Here is a 24,515-nt window from a genome sequence, read left to right as displayed (position 1 = left end):
AGGGGGAGGGAGCTGTGACAGAAGAGGTTGCCACCTTTGTGCATGTTTCTTCTTTACTGTTTCTGTTTGTTTAACACTGTTCTTAATAGTTCTCTGTTACAAGCTGTTCTTTAATATCTGTCTTGATACTAGTTGTTTAACCTAACTAATGATTGAGTTAATCTTGGTTTAGAAGGGTGGCTGGGCCTGAAAGCTTGCCAAGAACCAAGAACTTTTTTTTCAACTGCTCAGTTGGTCTAATAAAAATATCACATGTACTCAAAGAAACTTGTCTACCTATGTCCTTAGACCAACATGGCTACAACCAAAAACCCAGCAATCTGGGTTTATTGCACCTTTGGGTGGAATTGGGTGGAAGATCAACGTCCAAAGGAAATTAATCCTTTTCAGGGAAGAGAATCCTCAGGAGAGGAGCAGTTGGTTTTAAATGAATTGTCATATTCTGGGTTTTTTTTCCTACAATTGGTCTTCCTCAGTCTTTTATGTCTATGTCTTCTGTCTCCCTAACCACCAATCTCTAGACTAGGAAGAGCTAAAAACATGTGCTATCATCAGCTTTTGAATATGGCCCATTGGACAGCTGAAAAAGTTATGGGTCAAGAAATAGCACCAGCAAAAAGAAGCCTAACTCCATTGATTTGGAGGGAAGGATCCCTAGATTCTGGTCCCTATTCCAACAGTTGTTCAAGTATTTAATTCAAAGATTTTTCAGTGTCAAATGTATCACTGAAGCTGATGTAAATCTGGAGAAATGCCACTGCAAGGTGTGACATTGGATTGCATACTAGTAACAGAAGGTAGGACCTTGTCCAATGGAATTGGAAGCAACTGGTGAGAGAAGTCATGGGGGAAGTATGTTTTCAAGGAAGAGCCAAGAGTCTTGGTAGACTAGCAATGGAAAGTTGATGGTTTCAGAATATTGTACACATTCATTTCTGAAAATAAGTTCAGAAGTCTTGAGGATTGTGTCAGAGAAATTTGCTCTGTGTGTGCTGCCAAGACAGAAGCTACCAGGCATGCACCATGACGACTGGCCTTGCAGGTGCCCTTTTCATGACCTGTCGGCCTGTCACTCAGGCCTGACATAGTTTTTCTCTGGCGCAGACTCAGTTGCCTCACAGAGCTTGCAGCTGGGCATGCTCAGAAACTAACTGGAATGAGGTCACCTTTCTGGAAAATTCACTCAGTCAAGCAGGCTGATTGGCCACAGGACTGCTTTAAAAGTTCAGTGAGCCCCTCTCTCGGGGGGAGATCACGTTAGCTGAGGACACAGGCTGCTGCTGCAGGGACTGTCTCTCAGTCAGGCTTTAGGGCCTATCGATCTCCTCCTTTGCCTCCATCGTTTGGTATTTCGTATTACTTGCTCTGTTACAGCTTTGACTCCACTCACCTGGCTTCTGACTTACCTTGGCACTGACTACCGACTGTGATTCTGGATCATCCATTGGACTTTGTTTGCAACCTCGGCTTGACTCACCTGGTTTTGACTTCGGCTTCCGACATCACCGCTTTTCATCGTTGTCCTACGGGACTGGCGTCACGCGACTTACCGTATACATCGTGTTACAGTTTCGTTTCGTTGTTTGTGTTCCCCATTAATGAGCTGTTGACCAGCCCTGGGACTAGGTCTTTGGACTGAACCTCGTGGGCCAACAGACCCCTTCGTTGTTCTCTGTTGTAATACTGTAACTGAAGACATCGCTGCCTACGCCTAAAGTGTAAGTCAAATAAATTCATCTCGTTTACAACCATCAAGCTTTTGTGCCACCCCGACTCAACCGCCGCTAATCCCAACCCATTCGCATCCAATTTGTCCCCACCCGGCCATTGTGACCGAGGAGACCGTGAGCTTGGCTCAGCCAGCTGCCCGGACCCTTCTCGACAGATTGCTTCAATTAATCTATCAAGCTTTATTATTCTCTCTTCAAACACAGCCATACTTTCTTTCCTGTTATAAATTCTATGTAATTCCTTCAAATAAGTCTTTTGTGCATGAAATAATTCTGTAATCAGAATACCAAGAGAAGGCTTTCAAATATGGCCATATATTGAAGTCCCACGGGGAGGGAGTTTCATGCCAATGGAATGCTATGTTGAGAAGCCTGCTTTCTATTCCTAGTGCCGTTTATATATTTTTTTTCCAAAATTGAATGTAAAATGAACAAACAACATCAGAAGCAACAGATGGCTTTCCAGGTCCCTCAGCAACATGTACCCCCATGTACCACAAGTGGGCTTCCTTTTTGTTTTCCTCCTTTTGGATCCAAGGATCCTTCCTTCCTAGCTACCCAGGAATCTACCTTAAATGGGCAAGTGCCTTTGGCTTTTTATAGCCTCTGAGGGAGCTGTGAGGGATTTTCCTCTGAGGGAGAAAGCAGAAAACCTATATTCTGATCCTTTCATGGAGGGGTGGGCTTAGTAGCAGCCGTCCCATATTCTGAGCAAATGGTGGCCAGTATCCCCATACTGAATTCAACATTCAACAGTTATCTGTCCTGATTTTTCATAGAGTAAGTTTCCAGGGGTCTTTATAGAATTTATGCCCTTTACAGATTAAACTGGACCAAACTGAGCATGAATGTAGTTGCAAACCTTGATGATTGTCTTGGATCACTTCTGAGGATGACAAATAGGCCAAGTTTAGACATGTATTTATTTATTTATTTTTAGATTTATATCCTGCCCTAGCCAAAGAGCTCAGAGCAGCTTACAATAAACAGCCCATAGACAGGATTCTTCAAGCAGTACCCCAAAATCCAAGAAATCCAACTACCCTCCTCTCTGCAACCGCTGCCTCCCTGCCCAATCCCTTACACAAGCAAACCCTCTAGCCAATCCCAACCACCATTCACATCCAAATATGGGAAATTTCTTCCCACTCTCTACCCACTCCCTTCCCCACTCCACCTCCCCTCTGCTCTTCCCCAGCCGCAGGGGAGATCCCCTCAGCCTTCTCCAATGTCCCCTATAAGCCTGCACTCCCTCTCTGTGGCTGCCTTCACCACCTCACCTCCACCAAATATTACCACACAACTCCCCAGCAAGCACAACACTAAATTCACAACAACCCTAAGAAAAAAGTAAAAGACAGACCCTCCATCCCTGCCTCAGTTACTGCCAAAGGGCAATGCCAAAAGCTACCTTAAGCACCCTGTGGCAGTAACTGAGGCAGGGACGGCCAGGGTGGTCCTCACTCAGGGAAGCCTGCTAGCTTTGTAAGGCAAATCTGGATACGTGTTAAGAGGATCGACATCTTACTAGAATTCAGAATTGCCTTTAGCAACTCAGAGAACTCAGAACTGTGCTAGTGTCACTTAGACATTTTAGTGGCAAAGTAAGATTTGTATTTTGATTGACCATTTGTGCCTTCATTTACTCAATTACATTTAATGGTTATAGCTTCTAAAATTGACATTCACATCCCATTCAGAAAATATGGAATACATTTAGGGGCCAGATCTGCAGTCTTTCCTCATGTAAGCCTCCCATTAAGATAAACAGGAGTTTTATTTCAAACAGAAGTGGAGGGCTACAGCTCCAGTAAACATTTCAAAGTAAAAGAATTTTCTTCAAGAGATTTACAAAATTGTCAGCTTGCTTAAAATCAGTAACATATTTCAAATTATATGCTGCCTGGTCATATTACATTCCTGTATACATTTATTCTCTTGGGTCAGAGTAAATTTGGGGGTTTAAAAGAAGACATGAAATCTGTGTCTACACAGCTGCTAAACACGGAGAAGACATTGATGGATTCATTTTCAAATTATAAACATTTGCTTTCAGAAACATTCTCCATCATAAGCAGAAGCATTTTACTAACTACAGGATACAAACATGTAACTGGATAAAATAAATGAATTGAAAAAGAAGCCAGAAAAGTTTCTCTATTTCACCTGCAGCCTACTAAATAAGAACTGTGGCAAGACTGATTTTTACTGTCACCAGGCTCCAAGTTTGATCCAAGTTTACCATCCTGGAGAAAGGCCTTTTTAAAGTTGTATATCTTAAACCTGCAGGGGTTCTTTGTTGCCTGAGTAGTGTATTGCATGCAACACATTTTAACTCTCTCAAAAAGGGATGAGCCTGGGAGTAAGCTCAGTATTTCAGAGCTCAGGTGGAAGAAGTTGAGCTGATTAGAGAGGTGATTCATTTGCTTTTTAATGGTGATAGTGAATGCAGTACACATGGAGAACCTTGTGCTGATAGTCAGACTTACATCCTCCTTTTCCTCATGGAAAATAATGGGCTCTGAAGCTAGTGCTAACAATGTGGCAGGTTGATAAGCAAATCCAAACACTGGAAAGAAAAATGAGAAAACCTCAAACACATAAAACACAAATTATATTTAATATACATAAAGGATGGCTTCAGAGGTAACTCCATAGTTAATGTTATATTGAAGTTTGTACTATAGTATATATTTCCATAATAAATATGATGCTACTGGACTTGCTAACTTGTAATTTCCCATGTGTGGACCTTATCCAATTTCTTCTTAGTCAAAATTTTCATCAAATTCAATAAGAATATTGGCCGAGTCCAGATGTAATACAAGACAAAATCTCAAAATTAGTAAGTGATGTTTATTAAAAGCTATTTGAGGCAAGTACTCCAAAACATAGAATTATCTGAGATAATCTTTTTTTTTCTTTTATTTTCTACAGCTCTAGGCATTATTTGCTTACAGAATATTAGCAGATTCATTAGACAGCTTGCAGGCAGGGAAAGGGATCTGGAATAATGAAGGGTAGATTAGCTAATGACCTCATAAATCTAGCATTTTAATAGTCTTAAATTTGGTAGTGCTAAGCACCCATAGCTCTAGAGGAGCTGCAGTTTTCCATCTCCTGTGAAGATCAGGTTTTAAATGTGTTCACAATGATTAGTAGGAATTCTATTAAAACTTTACATTTACTTTTCCACAGATTAGTTCTTTCTGTCTCTAAAGTGATGACTTTGATTAAATTCAATGGGAAACCTATGTAGAAGATACTTTCAGATTGGGGATTAGGAATACAACCAGTTGATTTAACATTATGTTATTCCAGTTTTATGTTGGATTGGGTTCATTAATTTCAGCTGAGTGACACCCTCATAAAATTGGAATTATACCATCACAAGTCTGGACTATTATGCAGGACTTATTTGTATGCAACATTTTATGGGAATGAGATCCATTACATGCTTATTACTACCTGAAAATTGAAACTGGATTCTGTATTGTGTATAATTTTTAATAGGACTCACTGTTGCATGCTTGTAAGATTCAGTACATTCACCGTATATCCCAAATAGCTTTGGATTTATAGTTTACTGTCTTTTTAAGTCCTTTAGACAGCAAAGTAGTCTAAGAAACTTATTTTTAATGTTGCTTTTCAAAGCTAATTTAACAGGAAACTCTCTTTGTCAGATTTCCCCAAGTAGTTTATATCTTCCACTTAACTCCTTGCATTTGAGGTCTTCTTACAGATAGCTTTTGGACTCAGTACACGGGGAAGTACCAGTTACATCTACTGTTGGAGCATTTTACAGCTCTTCAGTAAAAATTTCCCAGTGCTCCGTCACATTAAGATTTCTTTAGCTAGACTTCTTTCCATTTTCTGCTTTTCTACATTGCTGTTTAATAATGAAAGGCACAAAGAAATAACAACCCAAGAATAGCTTTATCTTGAAGGTCTGTTTACAAGACACTTTTTGCCAAGCAACATTTTTTTTGACAGCTCACAAAATTGTGGCATCTGATCTTACCAACCTTATTCCCAGGGAAGCTAAATGTTGGGGAGTTTATTATGTTAAGAAAGATTCCATAATGGAAAAAAAAATCAAATAACTACTTGGTGATAGTCAGATCTATTAAAAACATACACACAAATTGTATGGGGACTTTTTTCTACAGGATACCTAGACAATGATACTTTTATTATAAATGAAATCTGAAGCGTTAAGATGTGAACACTTGCGAGCAAAAGATACCTCAGCGATACATTGCCTCAGGAGTTTATTGCAGGTACAGTATCTCTCCTGCTTAGAGTCAGAAAATAACAAAAATGATAAATGAAACAGGAAAAAAAATTCAAAAACAGATCTATCCACTAATCTCAGGATTTGTTATTTTTCACTGTGCTAACAAACTTTTAGGTTAGGATGGCAAAATAAGCAATCTGTTTGTGTCATGTAAGTGCCATACATTTTCTTACATATTTGAAAAACACAACATGGTAGATCACATAATCCCATGTTACCTGATGCAATGTTCTTTTAAACTAATTATAGTTGGCAACTGCCTATGGGGTCTGCACTGATTTTTTTATTAGTACTAAGTAAAACTCTACAGAAGCATCTTACCTTTTGGTGCTATTTATTATGATATTACCAACCTTTAAAAAATATACCGTGGAAATGTTTTAATACATTTGAACTGATGTCATATTTTTCTGTAGCTTTAATATATATCAGTCTTTTGCAGAATTACATTATTTTGTCAGCTATGAGATGGATCAGATGCAAAAACAGAAGTTGGACTCCAAAGATGAGACTTCGAATGACTTTTGGTACTTAAGTCTACAACTGACTGAAAAAAAGCCCCTTCTTACCTTAAAATTCACCAGGCCTGCTGTACAACTACACAGTAGTGATGGTATGAGCAGCTTGGCACTTAGTTCCTGCCTGAGGGTGCTTGTACATGTAATGCCATTACCATGTACACATGACAAAAATGTCACTTTGTGTGGCTTAATGGCATCACACTTACATGTGCAAGAGTTTTCGTAGAATCTTAGAAAATTAGGGTTGGAGGGGTCCTCAGAAGGTCATCTAGGCCAACCCCCTGCTCAAAACAGGACCAACCCCACCTAGATCACCCCATCCAAAGCTTTGTCTAGCTGGGTCTTAAAAATGTCCAAGGACAGAGACCCAGCAAGGTGGTAGAATAACCTGTTCCAGTATTTTACTACCCACCTAGTGATAAAATTCTTCCTAATATCTAACCTAAACTTCCCTTGCTTCAACCTAAGGCCATTGCTACTTGTTCTGTCATCTACCACCACTGAGAATGGTTTAGTTCCATAGTGTTTTGACAGTAGTTGTAGGATGCTATTAAATCCCCTCTCAGTCTCCTCTTCTCTAGACTAAATAAGCCCAGTTCCCTCCGCCTCTTCTCATAAGTCATGTGCCCCAGCGTCCTTACCATTTTTGTTGCCCTTCACTGGACTCTCTTCTATTTGTTCACATCCTTTCTGTAGTGGGGCCACACAGCTGAACACAGTACTCCAGCTGTGGCTTCAGCAGTGCTGAATAGAGGGGAATAAGCACTTCCTTAGACCTACTCACAACATACCTATCAGTGCAGCCCAGTATGCCTTTAACCTTCCTGGCAACCTAATCCTGTTGCATTTAACCTTCTTGGCAACAAGGGCACCCTGCTGGCTCATATTTAGCATATTGTCTACTGTAACCCCCATGTCTTTTTTCTGTAGAGCTGCTGCACAGTCAGTCAGCCCCCAGCCTGTACTATTGCATGGGATTGTTCTGTCCTAAGTGCAGGACTTTCTACTTATCCTTGTTGAACCTCATGAGATTCCTATTGGCCCAATCCTCCAAGTTGTCTAGGTCACTCTGAATCCTAGCCCTACCTTCCACCACATCTACTACTCCCCCCAGCTTGGTGTCATCTGCAAACTTGCTGAGGGCGTACTCTATGCCATCTTCCAGGTTGTTGATGAAGACACTGAGCAAAACCAGGTCCAGGACCAACACCTCCAGCACTCCGTTTGATACCAGCTGACAACTTGACATCAAGTCATTGATTACTACTCTCTGAGTCTGATGCCCAGACAGTTTTCTTTCTATCTTACAATCCATTCATCCAACCTGTACTTCTTTTTGGGGGGGTGGGGTTTAAATGAGTTGCAAATTACAATAATGCAACTGTCAGCTTGCCCCTAGGCCACAGGAGAGGTGGGCAAGCTCTGTAGAAAAAAAGAATCTGGCCCCTCACTGCTTCTGCCTTCAGCAGGCTCCCATGTCCAGCAGGATGCCTGGGGTGGCCCGGGAACAGGCTGGCTTGCCCCTGGGGCAGCACAGGCACATGGCAGGAGGATGCTGGTAGCCAGAGAAGGTGGTGGGGATAGCATATAGGTTGCTGGAAGCTCAGGTGGGTTGCTAGCTTGCCAGGTACTGCCTCAGCTCAGAGGCACCTGATCCAGTGCTTCCACAATCCCGCCTGGGCTTCCAGCACCTTGTGCACCATCCCTGCCACCTTCTCTGGCTGCCAGCAGAACTAGCCACCCTCCTGCCACCCTCTTGTGCTGCCCCAGGGGCAAGCCAACCCATTCCTGGGCAGCCCCAGCTGTCCAGCTGGCTGCAGGAGCCTACTGAAGGCAGAAGCGGTAAGGGGCTCAATCCTTTATTTTTTTTCAGCTGAGCCTGGCCACTTCTTCCACAGCCAAGGGGCAAGCAGCTGGTGGTCCAAGCAACTCCTGCACTACACGGGCATCCCAGTCCTTTCCTTGTGTGTGCAGCACCCCCTGGGGCCACCTGTGCAGGCTGCTAGTGGACTGGGTTGCGCCCCAACTTGGAGGCAGCACCTGGTCCAATCCAACCTTTCCCCAAGTCTGCCCACTGGAAGCCTGCCAGGTGCTGCTTGCACCTGGAACAGCTGGATTTGGGTGGGTGCTGCCTCTGAGCTGGGGCAGCAGCCAGTACACTAGCAACCTGCCTGGGCAGCCACAGGGTGTTCTGTTGCCACAGGGGGAATGAGTAGGGCCACCCACAGCCCAGGGGCCTCTTGGCCCACCGGCAGCTCACCTCCCAGCTGTCAGCAGGCTCTGGCTCTGACACAAGAAAAAAGACCTGACCCCTTGCTGTAATGTGTTGGAAAAATCAAGATGGTGGGTTTTAATGAAAAACCTACTATTTCAATTTAGGGGGCATAGAATAAAGCCCTGAGAACTAAAACCCTGTCATGTGTACAAGCACCCTAAATATCAATGGAATTCTGAACTAGGAGGAGACCACATCTCTTGAAAGGCCGAACCCAGTAGGAATGCTTTGAGCATGCCTCAAACACTCCTATAGGAATAACATGAATGAAAAATATAGTGGGTCCTTTTTACATGATATCCTGCTGGTTAGAGCACCCTCCTCGGAAGTGTGAGACCAGGCTTTTTTCAGCGAATAATTTTCATGGATGTATCCTAAACACCAGCTAGTCAGGGTGAGAGAATTTTCCCATCTTCCTGTTGAAGCTGGACCACTCTGCAGAAAAGAATGCAAAAAATCATGGGAACAGAAGAAAAGCAAGATAGAGGGACCATAAATCTTATCCTTGTGGCTAGGCCACTCTGGTGGCAGGGGGCACCTTGGCAAATGATTCCTGGGTGCATCTACATGTGTACATTTACACCTAAAACTTTACTGCACAATATGGGCAGTGTGTACATGTGCACACCAGTACTACCTAGTAACTATGGCGACTTATGTCAACTTGTGCATGATGCAGATATTAAATTGACGCCTGATTAGGTATGCACAGTAAGGCACAGAGTATGCAGACACCTTACTCTGCAGTAACACTCTGTGTGTGGACTGACTTGAGATTAACTTTAGTCCCCAATCAGTCCACACACAGATTGCTATGCTTTAACACCTGCACATGTAGATGCTGGCTCTAAGCCCGTGTACTGCGCAGTCAGTCACTGTGCAATAAATTTAATACAAAGTAAATCCACATATAAAACATGCTCCCTGCTCCTGACATTATTTCTGACTTTTTTCATATCTAATAACTCTTTAATGGAAAATGCATAAACAGTAAGTGATTTAACCAATTAAACTAGGGAGGACCTACAACCCAGGTGCAGTGTTTTAACTATTAAGTTATTATGAGACAGGTGGATAGTATATCACCAATTGCGCCTTTCAGAAAAACTGTATGAGTATGAGGTAGATGTACTCTGAGGACATCAAGCTGATTAACTTTCCTAAGTTTTAGGCAAAATTCAGGCTGCTCCATAGTAACATTTTGGTGGGTTGGTGCAGGCTGGTGCAGCCAGGGAGTGCCACCACTGCTGCAGAGGGAAACGCCAGCTCACTCTCCCTTCGCTGCCACCAGAGAGGCAGGTAAGACACAGGTGTACATGACACAGGGGTCTACTTCACCCTGAATTTAAGTGGTGTTTTTAAAAACCAACCACTTCAATTTAGGACCCCTGTCTCATCTATACACGCCCTATGACTGTACTTAAAAAATCAGTTGCAGTGCTAACACACAGATGTCAGACTTGTGGATGAAAACATTTAACATAGCAATTGTACTATAAAAGTCAAAAGAGACATGATTTCAGTTTTATAAGCTGTAGGAACAAATGGATAAATCTGTCAAGAGTGCTATCCTGAAAGGTCATGTGACTCAGAATATGGATGATTTGGAGTTATTCACTGAAATAATACTTTTGACAGTGCATCTAGAGGCTGAGCTTCATTGCCAAAGGCAGTAGATGCACCTGGGAAAGATGCTATATTCTGGTACAGTCAGTTATTTGATATGTGTATTCAAGTATGGCTCACTTGTAAGGTTTTTATTTCTTACTCTAAAATCCATTAGCGCAGACAATATAAACTATGGAACTAGATATATTTAAATAATCCAGTTAGGTATCATTCTGTTTGTCTTCATGGATGACAGAGATACCATTCCCAAATGTTTTCCTTTGTTCTCTGTCACCTATATTTCTCTTTGCAAATATGTCTAGATGTATAAGGACGGTGCCAAAGCAGTTACCTGTACAATTTACATTCATGGTAGTAATTAACTTATCTGGTGCCTACTGAAACCATACTTTAGCCTGGCTCATCCTTATCAATTTACAACAGCTGTATTCTATGATATTATAAGCTAATGGTCATTTATTTTTGGTTTGTAAGTCATGCATATGAGATCATAAGTAAAGTGATGCCAAACTTATTTTGATGGACACTATTAGCTCTAAAAGGAGGGTGTTCAGAGACTGGCCTGGATTTGGTTACCTTTTCTTCAATTCAGTTTTATCCTATCAGATTATAACAGAATTCCTGTTGAAATATGGAAAAGAAGAGAGAACCTAGTTAGCTATTTTAGCCTGAAATCAAATGGAAGCCAAGATATATTTGCATCTGTAAGGTGCAACTGTATGCTGGCTTCAGTATGAATTAGAACACAGGACTTGACCCCAAAGTCCACTGGAGGCAATGGGAAGGTTTTTGCTTGAGTAGGTGGTGGATCAAGATTACTGGGGAAAAAAGGAAAGAAAAAGCAAAGAAAAGAGGACACATATCCTTCTTTTAAAATATGAATGCTTTAAAAGATTTTCAACCCATGAAAGCCCTATCAATACACCTCATGCTACGCTCACAACTTTGATGTCAAACTGATTGGTGCAGTGGTAAGTTTAATATTAGGAGACATTTCTCTATTTTCTATATATTTAGGGGATTTTTTTTAAATGAAAAAAATCTTTAAACATGTGATAGCCTATATACCAACAAAGGAAAACATTATCAAGTAGCTAAGAGATGACAGGACAAGGGTGGTGAGGTGGAATTACTAAGTGTAAAAGTGCTAAACAATATAAGTATATGAAACCTTTTAAAACTGAGCAGAGCATTTTGTCTCTCTCCCCTCTCCAAGTCTTCCAAGCCACTCCAATTAATTTCTATTTAAGATGAATGAATGTGCGCTAATACCATATTAACCATTTACATGAATGGCATATTTATATAAATTGCTAACTTAAAAATGTATGATTGTGGATATTCTACTGAACAAATTAAGTCTGCTTGATAGATCTGCTTGGGATTTTTTCAGTGAAGCACCTTATTTTGGAAAATATGTTTTTTGGAACCAAATCTTTTTGATGTAATGTTCCCGTTTCAGTGAAATTAGTCAGAAAGAGTATTCAGGTCTGGGATGAAATTTCTAGTAATCTGGAAAAAGCCACTTGCGCATCTCCATGATTAGGGTATGTTGGGGACCCACAATCAAGTCTCAGCTTCACACAACTTAAAAAGGAGCATTTAGTACATTCAGCTATTGCATATTTGCATAATATCGTTGTCATTTTTGGACTTGAACATTTCAACTCCTTGATTCAAAATCCATGACAGGGTAACAACATCATTCCCTCTACCCTTCTGTAGCAGGAAGCTTGGTGCTTCTCCTACATTAAGAGTAGGCAGGCTGAAGGTGAAGCAGCCAATCATGAGCCACAAAACCCAGAAGGGGGCTGGGCTTGCAGGACTTAAACCCAGGGCCTCAGCTGAGCTGGCAGTTTGGCCTGGGGGCCATGAAGGGAGGAGGTCATGAGCAGAAGGGCTGCAGCAAGGCTCTTGACTAACACCTGAGCCAGGGTAAGCAAGACTGGTGGTTTAGAGATTGAGATTATAGGGGCAGTGGAGGTCTCAGCTGGCCTGGGAGTGGAGCTAGGGCCCAAAGATTAGGGGCCAGGGCTGAGAAGCAGGGCCACAACTAAAGGATGATGCATGCAAGCAGAGTCAGGAACCCACAGCCTGTAAGGAGTGAGAACCAGGGTCAAGGACCCACATAAACCAGATTGGGCCAGGAAGAACAAGCAGAACCAGGGAGCCTGTATCCCAGCAGGGGCAAGGAGAGAACTGGACAGGGGCCAGAAGAACAAGCAGGGCTATGGACCCTGGAGGTCTCAACTTGCCCAGGCCCCAGGAAGAGGGGTTAATGGCTGAGGAGGGCCACAGCCAAAGACCGCCTCAGTAATACCACCCTTTAGCAACTAGCTCTTTTCATGTTTCTCTTTCTATCCCCTCATGGCTTCTGCATGCAATAGCATATGTCTTCTTACTGTCTAGAGAAAGAGATTCCAGTTTTAAATCTTCTTCCACCTTGTCCTCATCTCTGCCTACTCTTCAGCTCACTTCCTCTTGGTACATTATTCCTGGCTTTCCATGCAGCCTTGTATGTGAGGATGTGCAGGAGGAAAGGCAATGATGCTAGTTTTACTCATTCTGCCTAACTCTCGGGGCCTCTCTGCATGGGCAGGAAAAGGCGTAATGGGATCAAATGCATAATCCACACAGTTGCACCTCCTACCACGCCACATGTGTGTGGCAGAAGGCATTATTGTAGAATTGCAAATAAGATCTCACCATTGCCTTATGGCTGGTATAAAGAGAGCCCAATACTGGGCTCTGTTTGCCCCAGCAAGAAGCAAGTTCCTACAGCTGGGAGCGGATGGGGCTCCCAGCTGTGGGGGCCTGTGCTCCCATGGCTGGGAGCTAGCTTCAGCTGGGAGCTCCTAGGCTTGGTGGTGGACATTGGCCCCCACAGCTGGGGCTCCAGTCAGTTGAAAGGGCTACCAGCGATAGGGTTATAGGCTACACATGCAAATTAAAGCTGGATAGAAACCAGCTGTAAAGTTATTGCCTACTTTCCATCAATAACTTAATGGGTGGTTGGACTTTTTTAAGGCTCCATAGTTAATTTGAACATGTAACTAGTCTATATTAATTGCAGTTAACTAGGTGATTGCATAATACAAGTAATCTAATGTATAGAGGAGACCTCACACAAATACCTCAAATTAAAAGAACTATTTATGTCACCACAGGCTATATATCACTGGGGTATAATACTTGCTTATACCCACACACTTTAGTTGTACCTCCTTACATTTACATTACTTCACTCTTTAGATTGTACCAAAAGGAAACAAACTTGTTAATGATAAATGATGGAGGTGAGAATTTAGGAAACTAAAGCTATATTCAAGTAGCATTTGTGAGTCTGTTTTAAATCCAACAATTTCCATACCACTCCATTCTAGCTCATCCTGAATTGACTTCATTCTAGCTGCACTGATATGGTGTGACTCACAGTAATGGACGGTGACTGCTGCTGTTTGATAAAAATGTAACCTGAAATGCTTAAAAAGAGATGACAGGTACACATAGAGCCAAGAACAAGAGTGCATGTTCAATGTCTAAAAGCTAGTAGTATTTGAGAGAGAGTAGCTTATAACAAGTGACAGTACTTCCTTGTAATCTGTTTTGAAGATGAACATTTTACAAGCGCAGCAGTATTTATTAAGCACAAACAAAACTCTATTCAACATATGCCTCTTTGATCTTATCTACTCTGAGTAAGTGTTTGTTCCCATTTCATGATAATAGTCAAATTTGTGGTCAAAATATTCTGAGACCTTAATCATAAGACTAGTAGATAGATTTTTAAAATTTTGAAATTGAGTAACCCTAATTTCTGCCCTCCCTCCCCTATATTACTGTGTCATTATCTTATCTTTTTATATTAGACAATGGGGGGAAAGCAGCTCTTCACAGTAGTCGGTACTTGTAGCTTGAACACTTATGATGTTGACTTTACCTTTCTGTTTGGTCTTTTATCCTTGCCTTCCAGATTCTGCACTGCCACTTTGCTGGATCTTTCATGCCTGTTTCCAGATGCTTTCTTCCCTATTTGTGTTAAGCTATTTGCATGGCTATCTCCCCCAAATGTATTTTCATCCATCCCAGTCTTGGCTTGTAGCATTCAGGGTTTGTGTGGTGGTGTTTTCTTGGGGGGGGGAGGGTTATGCCTGGAACAGAACCCATGCGTTAGTTGGCTTACCTCCATACATTCTTCTGGAGAAGAGGAATATACCTCCTTCCTAAAGGTCTCGTCTGAATTTCCTACGATCATCTTGATCATCAGTCGACCACTGAAAGTTGTTAGTGAGTAAATTATAAATGAGGCCTTAAGAAAAAATAAATCCAAATTTAAATCACAGCATTTTCGAGATTCAGAGTTAACTTTTTCCCATTATTCATATCTGTCTTTCTTCCTGCCTCTTGTTTGCCTATTTTAACAATGCAACTGATTCAAACCATCATCTAGCAAAAGGAAATCCATGGTATAAACTTGACATTCAGTAACAAAAGTTTGCTAAATTAGGCTATTGGGACTCATCTCTCAGGATTTATATACAAGCAACTACACACAACCAGATCTTGACCAGGGTTCCAGGGCACTTTGGAGTGTCATCAGATCCTTTTGAAAGTTGCTGCAAGGTATGAGGAGACAGATGAGATGTGAAGAAATAAATAGATAAGCTAAATAAATAATCCAGACTGAGGCTTGTCCCTGCCTGGACTACCCCCTAGTGCCCAGCATTTTTACCACATTAAATTTAATTTTTGAAATTATGTGCTACTCAATTAACAAAAGTTGTGGAGGGTTTGCTCAAGTCCATTGAGGGGGTGCCTTGAGTCCTAAAAGTTTGAAAATTGGTCTGCAGCCATCAATGGCTCTGCTAACTTCTATGAATTATGCACAAGGGTCTATCCATGGAATTGTCACATGAATTGGGCAAAAATCTGTAAACTACCTGGGTCCGTGAGACTTAAGTGTTATTTAAGTCTCGTTAAATTCAAGCATTTTCTTGAACCTAGACCTTTATCTACAATACATTTCTGCTATTCATTGGACAGCCTTTCTAATTTCTAATGTTTTGAAAAGGTGATATTTTGGCAAGATCCTCTCAAGGATAATTCATTGTGGAATGCCATTGCAGATTTTAATTTTTATGTAAAAACATAAGATGGTTTCAGAGAATGCTGTTTCTTATAATAAAGATAACCAAGCTAATAATTTCCAGCTAATAATTTCCTAGAAATCCCATGTGTTTACTGATGATAGAATAAAGCATTGTAAACCAGCAGCGAGCAAAGTGAGCAGTAAACAGTGGGAAAGTGACCATCATTGAAAAGGAAACCTAAATCCACCAGAACTACATGGGGGTACCTGGATCTACTGTTGTTTTCTCTCCAATATAAAGCAGAAGACCTTAGTAGATTAGGATATGCAAATGGGGAGTGCTTAGTATTGACAGGGGTTTGAACTACAGAGCTAAAAATGGCCACTTCAATATAGTTCTGATATCCTCACTACAAGTTGTTCAGTTGGCTTGCATTGGATTATGTAGATGTGCTTAAAGTGAAGCAAATTATTGAGCACCTTCCTGGATTAGGAAATTTTTTCCAGAATGCTGTAGGCATTTCCACTCCAGTTCTGAAGCTGGATGACTCCAGATCTGAAGCTAGATTACTAACTAGTTCATGCAGCATTTTAAACAATGACTGGAAGTGCTTGTTTCCACATTCCTGTGCCTGAATCAACATAACTAAAGTCACCAACTCAAAAAACTGGTCTACTACTCTAATAATAATAAAAAAAATCTAGCTTCTCTAAACTTTATTTTTTATCAAAGTTTCAGCTGTCTTCTCCAAAAACAATACATTTTTTATTCTTTATATCCGTGGAGGCTGCTTATCTGTATTTCCCTGGTACATCCACTTGTAGTTAAATAGACTTTGCAGCATCATATTAGCAGGTTTTATTTTTAATATATATATCTTTTACATTCTATCACAAATTTCAAAGCACCTGTGTTTTTTGGCTCTGAAACACAGAATCTTTATTTCTTCAAGTTCAAATATATTTCAGTTATGTAACTCAGTCCACGAATGCTTGATCTTCTGAAACTAAGTCCTTTAATCTGATGAACATTGTAATGTTGTTTGAGTTCTGATTTCAAAAGTTATTAACACACAGCAAAATGAAGTTAAACTATATATGACAGCTTCATAAGCCTTTCACATTCTCAGCTTCAAATAATGTATTGCAGTATGTTTTAAGAATTAATGGATTATTTTACAGTAAAGACAAAGAAGGAAAGACTGAACAGAGGACAACCTATGCTGTGATCTTAAGATCATTTCTGTATTAAAATGACTACAGGCACTGAAGACAAAATCAGTATAGATGAAAAATGGAGCAACAATGGTTTCTGTGAAACATTTTGTTGGGATTTTAAGGTCATTTCTATAATGAAAAATGACTTTGGAGCTGACATGCTGACACTAGAGTATTTACCTTCTGTATCAAAGGATTTTCACTTTGAATCCTAGCACCATCTATAATGGGGGATCTAAATTACAAGTCTGATAAGGCCAGTTCCCAAGTCTCAATTTTTGCCATACATGAGGACAATTTTTGCAAGGCCTGGGGATTGCATGCTATTCCCAATGAGGAAGGTGAAAATGGATCCAGGGCTTTAGCAACCACTAGGTCACTGACATAGGTTATACAATTTACTGCTTAAAAAAGAAAACTTAGCAGGTTCAAAAACTGTAACTATCTTTGAAGTTTGAAAAGACTGCCTTCCTGCAGGAGTGAATATGAATCTTGAAGCAACTATTGGGTAATTACTTTCCTATGCTATAAAGGGATAATTAGTTCCATTATACATTGAGTTGTACTTGTGTTTAACACATTATGGTATAATCAGTTTCTCCTCTAAAAATTCTCTATAGTTATTTAAAAGAACATAATCTTTCTGAAGCCTTTTAAAAAGACCTTTGTTAAAAAAGGCTTTCTAAAGTCTAGAACTAATTGAAAATATTATATTCAGATGTATCAGCCACCAATATCCTAAGTGTTTTAATGACCACTTTTTGACTTGTTATATTTAATTTAGACATAGGAGTGGTGGAAGGAATCTGAAGAATCAGAGAATATCCTACTGTAAAGAGACTTGAGATGGGACATCCTATGAAAGGTTTCAATGACCATGTGCAAAGTCTTTTAAGAGCTAGATTGATCATGGTTTTTATTTGGCATTATGAAATTTAATGCGGGACGACCTTCCAAATGCTGGCAGAGATTAGTTATACATTGGCATCTGATCACAGATAACTCAAGCCATTATACTGGGTTCTGAATTTCTGGTGCTTTGCAGATACATTTTCAGTCTCTTTCTATGCCTGTAAACTCCCATTGAAAGACATTTGGAAAACAGCTAGCTTAATATTTAAAGTCAGGCTATCAGGACTATATTCAGAGGGGATAAATCCAAAAAAAGATTATCTTTGGATCAGTTCAGTTCCCTGACCATCAGGTGACAGAATAATTCTTATTCTCAACCAATAGATTCACTACAAAGTACACAGTTTCAAAGAAGAGATTAAAGAGAACTGACTTGGAATAGCATCATGAGGTTAGTGGCTACAGCACTTACCTAGCAGGTGGGAGACCCCTGCTTTAAAATAGGCAGAAAATAAATTTGAATCCTGACTTCTGGCCTCCAAGATGAATGCTCTTACCATCTCCTCATCTATTTATTTATTTTTATAAAAGAGGACTATGTTGCCTTAAACATAGCTCCAGAAGAGCATTTCTAGAGGTGAATCCTGCATAAAGGGAGTTGCCTCTTTTCAGCCCAGGATTATTGCATGGACAAGGGTTAGGGCTTAGTTCCTCTTCCTCTCCAAAGTTTGTATTTTTTACTGGCTAGCTTAGGAAGCTTCACAAGGATCTTTGTGAACACAAAGGGAGTTCCTTTGTAGAAGGTACAAAGCCATCTGATCAAGTTATTAAAATGATGAGTAAGGCAACTCATATCTCACCACTCAGCAATGACATAACAAGGATGGCAAGTTGAACATCTCCTCCACACTCAGAGAAGGCAGGTATGACTTCTCTGACAATAGCAGCTAGGGAAGAGCACCTCTCTTAAGGAGAAGATATCCCCTGTTAAATAAAGGGCTGGGGCTTCAGTAGCTGCAGTCAAACATGGCTTTCTTTCTCTCTCAGACTCACCACAAATTTAGATTTCAGCTAGGATATATTTTCCAAAAGGTGCCCCTCAATCACTTCCTAGATCACATCAAAGATGCTCCGTATTTCATGGCGGGTGACCGACAATTACTGCCAAACATAATGATTCTGAGATCAAGGCTCTTGAAGCCCACATCCTTCTTGCCTCTTTCATCCTGGGTGCATATACATGTGATGCTACAGTGCCATTGCAATGTAGCATCAGTGGTCATAAACTGTGATACCACAGCTATATTGCTGTAGCAATGTGCTCCCTCATAATAATGCATTGCTACGGTGACATAGCAACTAAAAATAACTGTGCACCATGTGCAGTACAAGCTGTTACTGCACTGTTATGTAGTACTTCCTTTTGGAAATACTACATGATGGCAAAGTAACAAAGGTGCCATAGGGCCATGTGTAGATGTGTCCCCTGTGTATTATCCTCCATGGCTCCTGGGAGCTGAAACCCAATGCTGGGCTCCCTGGGACTCTCAGCAAGCAGACCAACATCCTGGCACAAATACCACCTCAGCTGGCACTTACTAGGAAACTCCTTGCCACAGATAATATTAGCACTCTCAACCACAGATTGTGGGGGACATTATCTTCTACAAGTGGGTATGCAGTGGAGAAGACTTGTACCTTTGGGATGGCAGAGCCATGATTAGGCATTCTAGCACTTTTCCAGAACTTTTTATGGAGTTGGGGAGGACAGACAGACAGAGGAGACTAGCAGAGGGAGCTTTTTAAACTGAGACATGGAAAACACTAGCTGATCAGCAGCACACCTTGCAGTGCTCTCACAAGTCCAGCCTAAAGAAATAGTGTCCTGCAATCTATCCCAGGCATCAAGCCAAGTATGGCTTGTTGGGTACCCCTCACCCACAAACCAGAGCCCTTTGATACCATCAATTTGTACTTTGTGCCTGTACCAAGGTACATCCTATGCCACTCTGGCTCCATCAAACTATGCATCTGTTAGGGATCTAGTTCATGCACAAGCCCTGATGACCATGCACTGTAGCCATCTAATCCAGTGATGTCATCTCGGTTTAATCAAGGAATGATTAATTCAAGGAATGCTTAAGAAGTAGTCTATTCATATGCCACATTATTAAAAGTCCAAAACAGTTACCTAAGGTACTATAAAAATGGCACAGGTCAACCAACAGCCACATCACCATATCTAGTGCCATGTAGGGGTATAGAGTGAGGGAGGGAAATATCAGCAGCTGAATTTCAGGCCATGATATTCAAGCCATAAATCATTTTATGAGGGATCACATGTAGGATAAAAATCATTGAGATTAGTAATTACAGACCCTATAAGGGTCTGTAAATTCTGTAGGAGAAGAAACGGCACATGAATACCTTAAAAATGAGGAACGTCACCTTCAAGGTCCCCCCCAAAACTGTCTTTAGCAGCTACTGAAGTGAGTTATGACCAGTTTGACCACTAAGAATTCTGGGAGTGGATGATCACACATCTGAGAGTGGCTTCCAGTACTGCTACTGAGACAGAGATGATGAGGATTTCAGAACTGGATACCTCAGAGATGCAGGTGCCAGCACAGGCCAAGAGAGCAACGCTGCCCAAGGAACCTGCAGAATCTCTTTCATTAGAGGTTCTCAAAAGCAGGTTAGATAAGCACTGGACTGGGATGATTTTAGGGCTACCATTCCTGTATTCACACTGGGGGTGGGAACAGGTGGCCCTTGGGGTTCTTTCCAACCATATGAAGGTATTTGTCACATTAGTCCCTGTGTTTTTGTTAGAAGTCCAAATTCAGATGTGGAAATGAAGGAATCCTGGTGCAAAATCTGTAGAAGTCTCCCTATAAAATGACAATATGAAGGCACTTTTCACATACAGCACCAGGAAAGCTCTGATGAATCTGGCTCAGCCACACGCTAAGAGGTAGTTGAGACTGGCTTCATACTGCTGCCTTTCTGACAAAACCACTGGAGAGATCTGAGGATTATCAGTCTGACTCTGATTCTGGAAACAAGAGGAGAGATTCCTTTGAGTCAGGTGAGTCCTGTGGACTGTTGGAAAGTTATCATCCTTAGGTTGCAAGGAGTGAGCCCTGGGGAGATATCAGCATGGTTGTGGTACAGTGTCTCTGTTCTCTGTATATGCCACTGATGGGCCTGGGACATCATAGGCTAGCCCAGCACAAATTTCCCTAGGGCGTCAATAGAAGGCAAAACGATATTTGAGGTAAGGTTAAATCAGGGTGTAGACTCCATGAGGTGGCACCAGGCTGCGCTTAAATTTCTTTTGTAGACCTCACCCTAGGCCCCATACATAAATGTCTAAATGTGAATTCATGAGGCTAACTATTGGCATTGCTCCTTTTCAGCCTTTACTATATACCCCCCTCGTTTCATTAATATTTTGAAAGAGTAATTTTAAAGTCATTGGGGAAGGGCAAGGGATAGGACTTGATATATTTTGTTAGAGCTGAATAAGTACTGATTATACCCTCATTTGTGTGTCCTTTTATCAGAAGAATAATGCTCAAGTACAGTGCAATTAACCAGTCTTTCTTCTGGGCCTTCTTATAACGTTTCTATTTTAATAGAAAAGTAGATAATACACAATTACACGTAGGGACCTATTGCCCTAACTTCAAATATTAATTCACAAAGGTAGCTAATAACTTTAAGGATCTCAAATAAGCATTCACTGAGCTTCTATAGATAGCTGTTTGAAGAAAATTAAATATCCATTATTTTGTCACAGTGCATACTAACTCATACTTAGAAAGCACATATAGTTACATTACTGTACATGTGCCATTAAGGAAACATGCAGATGAGGTATACTTTATTTGACATATATAATTTCAAGCATGCATATGTAGTCTCATTTTTATGACAGTGAAAAAGGAGAGGACAGTAAAAAGGTCACTAATAAGAGTGTTTTAACAGACCAGTTTATTTTTTCTCTTGGATGCTGGAGACTTGCTTTGGAATGAAACGTATCTATGCTCCTTTGACAACTCCTAGTCTCAAGTATACACTGTCTGGTTATCCTGTAACTTCCTTGTTTTTCCAGCTACTGTCAATATTTGATTGTAAGTAATTTGTCCATCTAACTTTCAGGTTACAAAAATCAAGCCATGAACCTGGAGGAAATATGTCTTTTTTTCAAATGTCATGGGTTTCCTGTTGTGCATTCTGCTTCCAAGGGTGCTCCCTACACTTCTGAAAGTGCATGAACTATGTGTTCAAGAACAATCTGCAATGTTCCCTTTCACGTCAGTATTTCAGCTTTGCATCCTCTATTATAGGTTACTGAAGTGGCATTTGCTCTGCCACATTTGCCTGCTGTTGTCCTGAGTCTAACTGGCCAGCCAATCATGTTAGGATCAGTTTTCAAATATAGTGACAAGTCTTCTACAGGTATATGATATATATTTTCAGTGATGCCAGAAACAAGTTATAGACAGACATCCACTACAACCATGTTTCACCATACTGAGGGCTCTATACTACCATGTTACATTAAGTCCAGTTTGGGAAATGAAAGAGGATAAAAGATGACCCCTGACAAGGTACTTCCTCAAGCAAAGGGAAAGGGAGAAAAAGGGAGTTCTCTCCCCCTGCTCATTTTCACTCAAAATAATCTAACTCCCTGATGGGAAAAAATAAACTCTTCTTCTCAGAAGAAGCCTATCTTCTGGCTGGGGAGATGCCTACCTCCGTCACCTTCTGAGAAATGCTTCATTCAGCACAGAAGAGAAGTTCACTTCCCTTTGTTATACATTTCCTTTCCCATGGCACTTCTCTCTGAAAGCATCTGTGGAAGAGCCCCAACCCCAGGCAGCCCCGGGACTCACCGGGCAGGGCGGAGCACGCCCGGCCGGAGCCAGCAGCGCGGGAACGCAGGACGTGAGAGGCGCGGCACTGTCGGAGCCGGCGCGAAAGCCTGGGAGGGAATCTCCGCATGGAGACCGGTGGCACGCGCTTTAATTAACTCTCCCAGGTGCCGCGAGGAGCCCGCGGACTCAAAAGTGGCGCCGGTGCGGAGCAGTGGGGGCCGGAAGGAGTCAGAGGAGGAGGAGCTTCCCGGTGGGGGAGCAGCAGCATGGTGGACAGCAGGAGAAAACCCGGCAAGGACCTTCTGGAGCCGGGTAGGGCCCTGCGGGGCGAGCTACGAGGGACGGAGGGCCCTCAGGGCCACTGATCGGGTGGTGGGGGCTGGGAGTGGGGAAGCTCCCCCACCACAGCCCCGGCCGGAGCGGCCCGTGGCCAGAGGCGGCGGTGGCAGGCTGACCCAGGGAGGACTGTTGGGAGATGGACTCCTGGCAGGAACGGCGGGCCCCGGCTATCCATAGGGGACCCTGCTGGGACTTACCAAATGACCCGGGGGTTGCTACAAGGACTTTCTTTTTGGGAGAAAAGAGACCCTGACCCCTGCCGAGGTAAAGGGGAGCACCATTGGGACTCACCGTGCGGAGGCTCAGGCGAGGGTGTAGGGGAGGCAGGAGCCCTCGAAGACCCCAGACCGGACTGGACAGGAGACCCGTTTTTGGACATGCACCTGCCAAGGAAAATCACTGAACCAATATCATCAAAGTCGTGGCAGGTGGACTTGGCGGGAGCAGACTGGGAGCAGAAGTCACTCCAGAGTATGTAAGGGTGGGGGGGCAGGACCTCACGATTACCCATGGGTGCTTGATTTGCACCCTTACAGGTGGACCCGTGGACAGCATCATATTTTTCATACATCCTTTCACCCTTTCAAAATGGCATTTTGTTTTCCAGTTGCAAGAAGAGAAGAGATTCCAAGATGAACATGGGCCACCAATGTGGGGACACGGTCAGGAAGGCTAATCACACCTTGTCATGCATCCACAGATTCATCACGAGCAGGTCCAAGGAGGTGATCCTCCCCCTCTATGTGGCACTGGTCAGGCCGCAGCTGGAGTACTGCATCCAGTTCTGGGCATCGCGCTTCAGGAGGGATGTGGACAACATGGAGAGGGTCCAGAGGACAGCCACTCATATGATCAGGGGGCAGCAGGGCAGGCCCTATGAGGAGAGGCTACAGGACCTGAACCTGTTCAGCCTCCACAAGAGAAGGCTGAGAGGGGATCTGGTGGCTGTCTACAAACTGGCCAAGGGGGCCAGCAGGCTATGGGAGATTCCCTGTTCCCCCAAGCACTACCGGCAGTAACAAGGAATAACAGCCATAAGTTGACTGAGAGTAGACTCAGGCTAGACATCAGGAGGCACTACTTCACAGTCAGGGCAGCTAGGATCTGGAACCAATTTCCAAGGGAAGTGCTGCTCTCTCCTTCCCTGGGGGTCTCCAAAAGGAGGCTAGATAATCACCTAGCTGGGGTCATTTGACCCCAGTACTCTTTCCTGCCCATGGTAGGGGGTCGGACTAGATGATCTGCTTAGGTACCTTCCGACCCTACTAATTATGAAACTATGAAGAGAAGAGAAGGATAAATAATACCGAAACTAAATCAATATATTTTTAGGTCAAATAAATGTTTCTGACTGACCCAAAGTTAATTTATTTATATTTTCCAATTCAAACACACAAAGAGGAGAAATTGTTTCAAGTCATTCTGTTTTTCCCTAGTTAAGGATTCAATATTCTCTACAATGAGACACTGAGAATTATGGTGACAGATGGTAACAATATATTTACATCCTTAGACTACTGCCAATTCCTTCAACAAAACCACAGAGGATATTTCCCATCTTTAAATTAAAATTAATTCACAATAGGCAAGCCCTGCAAAATTGCCACAAAAATAATAAATAAATAAATAAAAACATTAAAATGGTCTTTGTTTTTGCAAATTATTTTAGTGCAAATGCTGTA

At 41.9% G+C, this 24,515-nt stretch overlaps 1 long non-coding RNA gene across 1 annotated transcript; it reads right to left on the bottom strand.

Annotated features, from left to right (window-relative positions):
• Positions 1-2,973: 2,973 nt before the first annotated feature.
• On the bottom strand, positions 2,974-22,651 carry LOC149865622 (uncharacterized). The gene is made up of 3 exons (XR_016441741.1): positions 22,513-22,651; positions 14,636-14,726; positions 2,974-9,258 (listed from the first exon to the last, which is right to left on the bottom strand). It is a non-coding gene; the product is annotated as an uncharacterized LOC149865622 (long non-coding RNA).
• Between the last annotated feature and the right edge of the window lie 1,864 nt (positions 22,652-24,515).

The sequence above is a fragment of the Crocodylus siamensis genome, chromosome 4 (assembly GCF_052110815.1).
Source record: "Crocodylus siamensis isolate JL-2025a chromosome 4, ASM5211081v1, whole genome shotgun sequence".
In the NCBI taxonomy this organism is placed as follows: Eukaryota; Metazoa; Chordata; order Crocodylia; family Crocodylidae; genus Crocodylus; species Crocodylus siamensis.
This window is presented reverse-complemented; position numbering and strand designations above follow the sequence as displayed.